This window comes from Lactuca serriola, chromosome 7 (assembly GCF_051521515.1).
Source record: "Lactuca serriola cultivar US96UC23 chromosome 7, Lser_US96UC23_V15, whole genome shotgun sequence".
NCBI lineage: Eukaryota > Viridiplantae > Streptophyta > Magnoliopsida > Asterales > Asteraceae > Lactuca > Lactuca serriola.
The window spans coordinates 63,176,401-63,188,651 of record NC_136414.1 but is presented as its reverse complement, the minus strand read 5'-3'; the positions used below and the strand labels follow the sequence as shown (position 1 = coordinate 63,188,651).

The window sequence follows — 12,251 nt, the reverse complement described above, 5'->3', positions numbered from 1 at the left end:
CATCAAAATTAAAATAATAGAGAAAAATTATATTTATGCTTGCTTGGATTAGTCAAAAAGTAAAAGAGATATAAACTCAACAAACATTGAAATTCAAAGATGATGAAAGAAGTTACAAAGAACTTGGTTTTGAAAACCTTAATATTCATATACAATCAAAAAGTTATACGGAATACACAAATCTAAAAAGAGTTATTTGCAAGTTAACTGAAAATAAAACCTATCATGTATTTGAATATGTTAAAATTTTATGTACTTTCAATAAATATACAACATTGAAAATATTCTGTTCATGATACATGAAACTGCAGAAATGATAACATACATGAAAGTGATGAAACTTTTATTAATATAAGCAATGAACGTCAAGCTTGCCCAAAATAGCAATCACCGTACGGCCAAATTTATCCTCAACATTATTAATTTGACCCTTCATTCGTTTCATAGTTTTCTTTCTTTGACTTTCCCTCCACTTGTGTCTTAAAAAACATACCAAATATCAACTTTGAGTTTAATAAAAAGGGACAAAACCAGACATAATAAAACAAACCACATAATCCTATGGGATCTGATTTTTCCAAGGATTATTTTGACAGTTCCACTAAATATTCAATGTATTGACTATTATACCCTCATCCTATTTAATTAATGTAAGAATAAATAATGAATTGGCTGATATTTCTACAGAATATTTAAATGACATAAATGAGATTTTATCAACTTTTACGTGGATTATAGCCATTAAGCCATATACCCAGATTTGTTTTCAAAAAATGCAAGCACGGCCAGGCCTTAGAACTCCACAAAACGCATGATGATAATTTCTTCAGCAGATGCCGACTATCAAATTTACAAATCAACAAAATAAGATGCCCATAGTTAATTGATATCACCTTATATGGTTAACAAAATTAATAAGTCTTCAAATCACAAAGAAAGGATATGAAAACATACAGTGCATCACAAGCGCCACTGCAAGTGGCGGACCTAAAAAAAACTTATTTGAATAATATCAATCATACATAACTAATCAAAGGTTTCAAACAAAAAACTTCAACGTTTGTCCATACATTTCACACCATAATGCATATTTACTAAATATTCGATTTTCAAAAATATTTACAAGACTTTGAGTTTCTTACCTTAAAAGAGCATTAATCAATTATCAATACTTAACACTTCTAATTCTAACGTCATGTGGTACATCTACATTTAAACTTGAATTGGTTCGCTTTCAAAATATGTAAAAGAATTACAAATTATGAGTACGTAATCTTCAATTTAATCTCCATTGAATATTTATTATTTATTTTGATATCTGACACAGATAAATTCAAAGCTTTTGAATTTAAGAGCTTGTTATACCTCATAAAAATATGGATTACAAACAATCACCACTCAATAGAACACCTGATGACAAAAACAGTCCCATATATAATAATAACATCACTGCCCAACAGAACCAACCTCCTCCTCCACCAAACCTGGAAAATCACTATACAAAAAAAAAAACGATTATAAATTTCATTTTATAATTATTTGTTAAAGCATGGAGATTGCAATGATAAATATAATATAAAGCTATACAAAATATATAATCTTCTTCGTTTCCGAGTTTCTCTAACTGTGTTCTTTGTTGAAAAATAAGAGATGCAAACACCAAAGGACCACTGTTTTCAGGGCGAGACATAACTATTTTGACCTGCAACTAAAAACGAAAACAAAAAATAAATTTATTTTATAAGCATTTCAACCTGCTGGATATTCACAAAATAAAGAAAATATAAAACTAAACTACACAGATATGCTTCGTTTCTCGATTTCTCAAGCCATTTTTAGATTCAGAATATATATATATATATATATATATATATATATATATATATATATATATATATATATATATATATATATATATATATATATATATATATATATATGCCTCATGGATCGATAGAGGAAGAGAGATGATAGAGAGTTGGTCTGGAAGTGGCGATAGTGGTGGATAATCGCCAGGGCGGCGGCGGTGTGATGAGATAGTACATCAAAGTAAAGCTTGGTGGTGAAGGGCAATGACCAAATCTTGGAAGAAATAAATGTAGAGAATCGAAAAGAACTGAATTTCAAGGGTAGGAGCGTACGCGTTGGTCTGTTGACTTTATCTCAGATTGAAAATCATTGCATTAATCAAAGATTAGTTAGGTAGATGTTCTAAAACCTGAAGAACTGATAAAGCAACATTAATACCGACTACAGTCTTGAAGCCACCTTGTACCATCTGTAGTGCAGGAAATCCCCAATCATACTTGCAAGTTCAGAAACAGAGAAGATAAACAAAACTTACCATTAGATCGAAGAGAGAGAAAGAGGATTTCATCTACATCGAGAAAGAACTTGCCATTAAATCAAGAAACCAAACCTTAAAAGGGGGAGAGAGGAACCCTAAGTTTTAGATCGGGATTATGATATTAGACACTAATTCCTAATATTTATTCATTGTACTTGGGGAAGAAGCATCATTCTCGAGTAATTTTGATTTACAACAAAGCCAACTAATCAGAACCCTTCAAACAACAAAACAAGTAAATACAAACGCTCAAACAAAAAGAGAAAGTTGTACAAGAAAAAGAACATCTAAAAATGACAAAATTAAACAACAAAAGAAAACATATAAGTCGAAAATAAATATTATTAGCAGCCATACCTCGTGATGGTGCAATAATACCCAATTCAGAGAGAGAGAGAGAACCATTGTCCAATTTGAATAAGGTGGATGTAGTGTCGATAGCCATGGATGTAAAGGTGGTGCTATTTAGATCTGCATATCAACACAACGATAAAAGTTCACCACTTATAGGATTAGAAAAACACATAAACATAGTTAAGAACACATACATAGAGACATGATTTAAAGATAGAAACCTTCATGCAGTGAAAAGGATGGTTATGGTTTGTAGGGAAAGACAAAGGAGAAATTGATATATGGTTCATTCGGTTAAAATCTGGGCTTTGTTATGGGCTGCTTGATAGACATCGGACGAGTAGCGATTGGTTGTAGAAATGAGAGTGATGGTGTTGTTAGTGACGATGAGTGATGGTGTGTCTTTTAGATTAAGGGTTTATAGAAAGATAGAGATAGAGACGACTTGTGGTGGGGTTGCGTGGAAAAAACCTAGGTGGAGTCGGCTGGTGGTGCGAGAAATGAAGAACGGGTGGTGGTGAACTGTTGGTTCGTCATTGGGGGTTATACCTTTGATGTGGTGTGTAGTGTTTCCAATGTCAGGTGGCTATGGTGGAGGCGAATTAGGGTTAAGGTTTAGGTTACTAATGATGGATGAGATAGAGGTGATTGAGAGTTTGTAACGACGACTTCAAGAAATTGGTGGTAAGTTGGTAACAGGGGGTTGTGGCAGACTTAAAAGCGCAAAGAGAGAGAGAGAGAGAGAGAGAGAGAGAGAGAGAGAGAGAGACGGGATAGATGTTGTATGGCGGCAGCTGGTAGAATGTAGAAGAAATTAGGGTTTTCAACATCTTGAGAGTTAATACCGTAAGACAGATTTAGGTGCGCATATAAACTTACAGATGATTGGAAGCTTAATATGATTATACCAGATGTTGAAATACTTGTACCTCTTAAATTTCAAGAAATTGACAATATGTTTAATAATATGGTATATATATATATATATATATATATATATATATATATATATATATATATATATTAGAACTCGCAAGATACAATTTCACCACGTATAAGCAATTTACCCCACCCCGTCGATCCTCACAACGACATGATCCATACTTTCGGATCTAAAATGAACAACTTTAACTAATCCATACTCTCGGATCATGTATGAATGACTATGTCTAATCCATGCTCTCAGATCAATGACAATCGATTATGCTCAATCCATACTCTCCGACTATGGATAAATAACTATGTCTAATCCATGCTCTCGGATCAAAGACAAATGTTAGAGTTCTACCCTCCGTGTATATCTTACTCGTACTCTTAAGGATATACTACCTGATATTCATCTTAATTAGCTTAGGTCCATTCCGTAAGTCCTAAATCATCATATATTATCATATATGTTCTTAACACGTATTCCAAACAATAGAAAATATCTCACATTTAAACTCTTTAACAGATATTTAATACTTTAATTAATAATTGTATTAAAATCATGTTCATGAATGGGATTATGCCCTCACTTGATAAAGTGATAACTCGAAACTCGGACAACACTTCACTCCTAGCAACTATCTTTCCCTTTGAAGTAACCTAGTATCATTATCATTAAGTCTCAGTCAAATATTTCTTGCGAATAATTACTAGTCAAGATTCATCATTAGTTCAAAGTCTATTGATCTATAGCTGATAAGGGACAACCAAGTAAAATCATATCGGAGGCGGGGTCCATTTGGCATACATAGTATATTGTTTGGAAAGCCCACTTTAAACACTTCACTAAATCTAGCTTTGTCATCATCCCCGTAAGTAGTTCAATCAGTATAGAGACTTGAAATCACTGATAAATCTTGTTTATAGGTTCACAATAACGATAAGTGAACTTATAAATAATTTATGCTTAAAGCACGGTAAGGCGGTAAACATAACTCAAATTACAAGTGGTTTAGCGAAAAATTGAACTTTACATGGGCATAACTTCTAAACCAAAAGCTTTATTTCTCGGGGCTTTCTAGCACCCAGGAGCTTCGCTTTTAACCCTTAAGAACTACTAGAATAAGGCCTAGGGACCTTGGGAGGGTTTTGGAAGAAATTGGATGAAAATGTGTGAAGCAAAGAGTGAAAATTGTATTCTATTTATAGGCTTAGAAAGTTAAAGTCTGTTAAATTTGTCATCCAACGTCCATTTTCGACTGTCTTTATATCGTTGTACTCCTATTAGCGAGATTTTCAATTGTCGTTTAGATTGTTTCGGATAAAAATCGAACGATCTAAAATTCGATTTCTAAGTTGTATACTGCTACGCTGAATCTTAGAAAAATCATAACTTCCTCTAATGAAGTCAGATTTGGACGTTCTTTATATGCACGCTCTCGGTTTAACAACTACTACGATTTTCATTTAGATCTCTAAGGTTAAAAAGTATTTTATCAAAAATTTACTTTTTACGTTACGTAGAGTCGTGTTGGTTTAAATCGTGAGACTTCAACGGGTCATAACGTCTTCGTTATAAGTTGGATTTATGCGTTCTTTATATGTACTGAATCCTTATGACATATACTATAACTTTGGTTAAGATTATTTATCTTAAATAATCTTCTACTAAAAAATTATTTTTAACGCTTATGATCTTTAAATTGACTTGCATAAATCTGTAGGCGTTATAGTGAATGAAACAGATTAAAGATGAAGGCAGAAAGGAGAAGTTTGGGCAATGAATACATCGAATGGGGAAGCTAAAGGAGAGAGAAGTTAGAAAAAGAGAAACAGCGATATGGAGTGGGGTGAGTGGGTATGGTGGGTTAAGGGGAATTTCATTTATTTTTTATTTTTTTCATAATTATTGAAATACTTAAATAAATGAAGGAAATATATAAAAGAAATAATAAGGGCAATAATCCTTTCAACTTTTTTAGGACTAAAACCACAAGAAATTTTTTATTTTGGATATTCTATACAAGTTGGAAACATTTTGGACTCTATACACAATTTTTACAAAACCACCCAATTTTTGCAGTTTAGCCAAATTATTACAATCATGCATATATATAGTGCATGTATTCAACTATCCATAAATTTCAAGCCATAATTGTAACCATAACTAAAAACAAGAGTTCTTGTTCTGTTTTCTTCTTTTTCATTGTAACACCGTAAAATTTAAACAATTTTTTTTCATATTTTTTTAAAGAAAACATAAAGCATCATTCACATTCATTTTTCAAAACATTGTATCAACATCATCTCAATACAAAACCCAAAGATCAAAACGTATGAACTCCAGTGTGCGTGTGTACGAGTCATGCCGGCGCCTTTCTGCGATCATCGCTGGTACCTGAAACACCACACATAACACTGTAAGCATAATTGCTTAGTGAGTTCCCCAAAATACCACATAAACACATATCAGCCACTCAAGACTGTAACTTTGTTGACCCTCTGGTCGAATATCTCCATGGGACCCTCTTGGTCCCATAACTTTGTGGACCCACTGGTCCTAACTCTGTAAACTCTGAATCATGCATATCACATATCACATAAATCGTAACACATAGTAACATGCAAATACACTGGCATATAACTCTAAAATACTCTGCCACATAATTCTGTTACCACACTAGGTAAAGTATAGTGAGAAGACTCACCTCAGATGTCTCGGTAAATCTCTGACTCGGTAGAAATACGATCTAGCCTCCGCCTAATCACATAAAGTAAATACTCTCATAAATATACTATACTCAACCCTATCTTAGCACCCTCAGAAGGGTAAAAGACCATTTTACCCCTCTCTTAGCTTAAAGGCCACATTGTTGACCAAACCCTAAAAGTCAACGGTCAAACTTTGACCCGAATTGTCGAGTGCACTTGGGCAACTCGACGAGTCTACACATGTCCACTAACTCTTTTGTCCCGCTTGGCACGTCGAGTTCCTCCCCTTGCTCGACGATTCACACCTGGCATGAATCATGGGGCCACCCCGACTCAACTCGCCGAGTCTCAAGAACAACTCGGCGAGTTCCGCCTTGAACTCCAATCCCCTAATCCCCCTATGAATCACTGAGTTATTTCCCCAACTCGGCAAGTCTACTCAGTGAGTGATTTACGGGAAACCCTAACCCTACTCGTCGAGTTGTTCTTCAGACTCGGTGAGTTCATGCCATGCACAAACTCCTTTGACCTCCTGAGGTCAAATCTGTTCCTTAAATCTATAGATCTGACCTTCCCAAACATGATAATCACGTAAAGTTCAGACCTTGACACTCATATAACATCTAGATGGTCTCACTTGGTGATTTATCCCCAAAAATAACATCCTAAGCTCATGGTTCCCAAAATAACTCATAAAGCTCCAAGGGTTAAGGTCTCTGGACCTCTTTGAGTCCAGATCCAAAGCATAAACTCGAGAAGGGACCAATTGCTCCACATATCCATCCTCTAAAGGGGTTAGAAAACCCTAACTCTAAGAATCAACACCAAATCTGAAGAAGGTCTGAATACATACCTCAAGATGAAGTCTATGAACTCTGAAGTCACCAGAATCGCACCTCCTTCAGCCTCCTCTTGCCTTGGTCACCTCCTTCTTGCAATTACACCAACAAAATGATCAAGAATGGCCTCTCCTTCCTCACAAACGCTCTAGATCTCTTAGGGTTTCTCTCTGGGGTTTGGTAGCCGCAAATGACGGCCCTAAGGGCCTTTAAATAGGTCCCAAACCCAGGAAATTAGGGTTTCATTAAACAGCGTGGACTCGCCGAGTTCAATCATGAACTCGTCGAGTCCAGCTGTGAACCCGGATAAGAATCGCGACCATACTCGACGAGTTTAACACAAACTCGCCAAGTCCCCTCCCAACCTCCAAAAATAAAGGAATAAAATAGTATACCTGAGAATCCGAGTGTTACATTCATTCTATTACTTATAAATACACAACCAAAAGGAAAAAGTGAATATAACCTCATTTTTCGAATATTCTCGTTTACCGATACATAAACAAAAGAAAAACTGAATATAACCTCTCTCTTTTTTTGGAATATTCTCTTCGTATACAACTCTCGAAAAAGCTCTCAACTTTGGCTTATCTACTTGAGAGCATATATCCGTTCATATTTCCTTTTTGATTGTTTCAATCGTAATTATAAATCATTTGATAACCTAAGTGATTTATATTAATTATTAATATTTCTTTCATAGAGTTTCTCCCTTATTTATATAGTCCTTTATTTCAAAACAAGAAAATTTTATTCAACCGCAATAACTGTCTCAAGTATTATTTTTATCTAAGTGTTTATACTTTTGAAATACGTAAACCCATGATATTAGTAGCTGCTCTACAATTAGAGTGGTAAATAACGCACGTAAGTAAAATGATATTGAGCTATGCGACTCTTGTTTGTGTATCATTATTATCGGTAGTACTTTTAATCATTACATTTAGAAAGATCTTTTTTATAATTATAAAAGTAATAATTTCTTAGAATTAAATGAGTCTTTTCGTTTGATGAAATTCAATACAAGAATAAAGAAATAGTATTCTTAAATTCCAAAATATACCAAATCTTTTAGAAAATTAATCTAAATTGCCAGTAATTTTATATTAAATCTAAAAATAGAGATAAATCAAATTAGTTTTTTAATATGAAGAGTTAAACCAAAATTAAAGAGTTGACTAAAATAATCATCAATTTTGTGATGTTATCTAAAAAATCTCATAATATTGCAAAATCATAAAACAATATCGTTTTGAAAAAAAAAATCATCTTTTTGTTGGTTTAACATGCAAAAATGCACAAAAAAGTGAAGTTTTTTGTGTTAGAAATCTTCGACAACCATTTCCACAACAAAATAAAGCTTGAGTCATAGTTTTAACCGGCGAAAATGAAAAAAAAAAATCAGATAATTTTACAAATCCGATCTGTTTATTCTCTACAAAACACGAAAATATTATATTTTTATTCAAACAATTATTTTTTTAAGCTTTATTGTGTTAGTAACTTCAAAGATAATTTCATACCAAAAGAAAAGTTGATAGTGTAGTTTCGACATGTGGCAATGACAATAAAAAAAAAAAAGGGTTTTCGCCATGTTTTCAAAGATTTGTTAGTTCATGGCATTTCAGAGTGTCATCTGCGAAATCTCTAGCTTCATTTGAATACTCTTTGGTTTTCCCCGTCTTAAAAAAGCTTTTCAATTTTTTTTAAATAACTAGTTTTTAATTAATTTAATTTTAATTATAATATAATTTTTAATCATACCCGATTTTTATCTGTTAGAATGACATTATGTTAGAATGCAAACTATAAACTAGTAAATAGTCTTAAAAAAAATGAAAACTTTATATACTATTTTATAATAATGAATCATTCACTAATAATAAACAAACACAATTTGAAGATTATTCTACAATAATATACTATTACATATAGTTTTATCATTCTATTATATATTGTTCTGTCAGAATATAACAATGAATAGTGTTTTCTTTGGTGACTATTGTTTGCCTCCATCCTATACACCATCATCCAACCTTCAGGACCATCATGTTTCCTTCATGCATTCTATGAGAATAATTGTCATGAAATCGAGCATTCTATAAGAGTAACTACTATGATATTGGATTATGTACAATAACATTACATGAGAATATTTTTATATAGAAAATATTAAAACAAACTCTATAATATTATTACTAAGAATCGATTTATACATTCTGACAAAATATATTCTGCTAGAATACACTCTCGTTTTCTATTTTTTTTCCACATCGATGACAATTTTTTCCAAAACCTAAAGCCACAAAGAAAACCTAATGAACTTTCAAATATTAAAATTTCATTACATGTGAAAAAGTAAACATTACCATGTTGAATGGACATCAAAACGTTTAGTTTTATGGTAAAAGCTCCAAAGGTTTTTTTTTACTACAAAATGGTATGTAGTAGTCACATCTATGAACCAAGCATGTAGATAAGTTATAATAGTAAATATCCTACAAGTTTTTTTTAACTGTTTAACTTTATTCGAACAGAAGGATATGAATTTTTATTAACACAATTTTTGATTATGTATGGACTATGGCAGTATGGTGATGGTCGCAAGTTTTCTACTTCTTCGCTTCTTTGCTTTAAAAAATAAAAACTAAATGGACATAAATTGTTGGAACTTCATACAAAATAAATTGTTAATAAACTTTTGGCGGCCAAGTTTATCTAAAATAAATTGATAATAAACTTTTGGTGGCCAAGTTCATCCAAAGTTCATTCTTTTTCTTGACATTAATAAAAAATATATTTCACGAAAACCTAGAGAAAAAAAAATCATATAAAAAGCTTTAAACTCGCTTCCAAATTCGTAAAAGACATAAATTCAAGAACCATTTCATATTTAACAAAATAAAATATGTTGGGGAAATTTACGAATTGATGAATAGATATTACGTGACTCGAAATTTCGTATAGAAATTCACAGGAGCATTGCAGGGATTGATTTTGTGATTTTTCGCAAATCAGAGGACCATTTTTATAATTTTGTCTATGACAAATAAAACCAAAATACTTATTAGAATGGACGACTGAAATATTTTACCGGTGAGAATTGCTCTAGCGATGATGCCGGGGAAGGGACCACTGCCGACATGGCGATTATGGGTGAAGCAACGACATGGATTTCTTTTTCTTTTGTGGTCGATGTACCAGTAGACGAAGAAGAAGAACATACGTGTGATATAGTTGCTATAGAGAGATTAGGTCTGCATCTTCATAAATAATTTGATTTGGGATAAATATTAAATTAATTAAATAAAAAATATTAATTAAATGTAAGATTATATAATTATTTTTTTACAATGATTTCCCTATATTGATTCTTACATCCATACAATATATATTTAAAACACATGAAACACACACACACACACACACACACACACTCTGTAACATCGATAAAAAATCATGAAAATTTTAAACTTTTAAAACCAACCATAAATCATATTTGTTTACAATATAGTTTTTAAAACATGTTTAATATCAGAGTTTTTCCAAAATCATAAATCAAAATACAAAGAGTGCACAATCACGCATTCGTCTTCTCGCGATCATTTGAGGTACCTGAAACATAACCCAAAAATGTAAGTCCAAAGCTAAGTGAGTTACCCTCAAAATACCAACACAATAAGTAACACATATACAATAACAGCATGCAATGGGTCCACTACTAAAAGACTGGATTACCCCTGAGCCCACAACATAAGTTTGGCTTACCCTCGAGCCCATAGCTTATGTCTGGTTTGCTCCTCGACCAGACCAGTCATCGGACTGAATACCACTAAGCCTTCAGTATGAGTCTGGCATGCCCTTCCTGGCCCTCAGCTCGTATTTGGAATGCTCATGAGCCCTCAGCATGAGTCTGGCATGCCCTCCCCGGCCCTCAGCTCATATATGGATTGCTCCACGGTTTGTTGGCTACCGCACGGAGCAGTACAACCTCAACCTAACCCACACAATATGTCAACATATAACAGATAATAACATACACAGATAATCAGACAATATCACAGGTAGTCCAATAGATCTACCAGAATAGCATACTAAGACTAGCATGCATATCTATTCCGTACTCAGCATATCAACGAATATCAGTTTATCAAACCAATGGGCCGACCTTGGTGCATTCAACCTGCAAGTACAGTGAGGAGAACTCACCTCGCAAACTGAACATAACTGATGAGGCCCAACTCTGAATCTCAGCTCTCTACACAATACCTATATCCACCAAGTAACCAATTCCATCAAAATCCCAAAATACCCAAAATTCCCTCAAGGTCAAACTTGGTCAAAGTCAATTGGTCAAACCTAACAAGTCAATCGAGTCAACCCAAACGAGTCAACCTACCAAGCTGACCCAGTACGAGTACGTGGGGAGTACTCCAGAGGTACGCTTAGCGTACACGAAGCCTCGCAGAAGACCACCATCAGGGTGGTTGACCGAGTACGTGGGGCGTACTCCCACTTACGCGGGGCATACCCTCGCAGCCAGCAAAAATCCATTTAGTGCTTAATGGCTTAAGCGCTTAAGCCTATACTTCGAAGCATGTTTAATATTAGAGTTTTCCCAAAATCATAAATCAAAACACGAGGAGGTGCACGATCATGCCTTCGCCTTCCCGCGATCATCTGAGGTACCTAAAACATAACCCAAAACTGTAAGCCCAAAGCTTAGTGAGTTACCCCCCCCCCCCCAAAACCAACAAAATAAGTAACACATATACAATAACAGCATGCAATGGGTCCACAACTAAAAGATTGGATTACTCCTAAGCCCACAACATAAGTTTGGCATGCCCTCGGGCCCCTAACTTATGTCTGACTTGCTCCCCGACCAGATCAGTCCTCGAACTGAATACCACTAAACCCTTAATACAAGTCTGGCATGCCCTTCCTGGCTCTCAGCTCATATCCAGAATGCTCATGAACCCTCAGTATGAGTCAGACATGCCCTTCCGGCCCTCAGCTCATATCTGGATTGCTCTAGGGTTTGTTGGCTACCGTACAGAGCAGTACAACCT

At 34.1% G+C, this 12,251-nt stretch overlaps 1 long non-coding RNA gene across 1 annotated transcript; it reads right to left on the bottom strand.

Moving 5' to 3' along the window:
• Positions 1 to 304: 304 nt before the first annotated feature.
• On the bottom strand, positions 305 to 2,803 carry LOC145062318 (uncharacterized). Its single transcript, XR_013687530.1, has 3 exons — positions 2,705 to 2,803; positions 1,588 to 1,708; positions 305 to 1,495 (listed from the first exon to the last, which is right to left on the bottom strand). It is a non-coding gene; the product is annotated as an uncharacterized LOC145062318 (long non-coding RNA).
• Positions 2,804 to 12,251: the final 9,448 nt, after the last annotated feature.